Below are 244 nucleotides of genomic sequence, written 5' to 3' on the forward strand. Positions count from 1 at the left end.
CTTTATTTAGCATAGTTAGAATGATCCGATTTAGGTCAAATATGCACCGTTTTGTTCGATAACTTGTTGCCATTTTGTAGGTAATTCCATTATGCCTCTCTCATAGAAACCCTTGTCCCTATTGGCAAAAAACTGGGACAGTCGATTTTCACAAGCTTTTTTTGAGGCGAATTTTTCACCAGCAAAATCATTCGCCATAGACAGGAACAGGTGGTAATTGGTACCTGGCACTTGGTGCCAGGTA

Source organism: Odontomachus brunneus, unplaced genomic scaffold (assembly GCF_010583005.1).
Source record: "Odontomachus brunneus isolate Ranch 3 - 2012 unplaced genomic scaffold, Obru_v1 Obru_scaffold_324, whole genome shotgun sequence".
NCBI lineage: Eukaryota > Metazoa > Arthropoda > Insecta > Hymenoptera > Formicidae > Odontomachus > Odontomachus brunneus.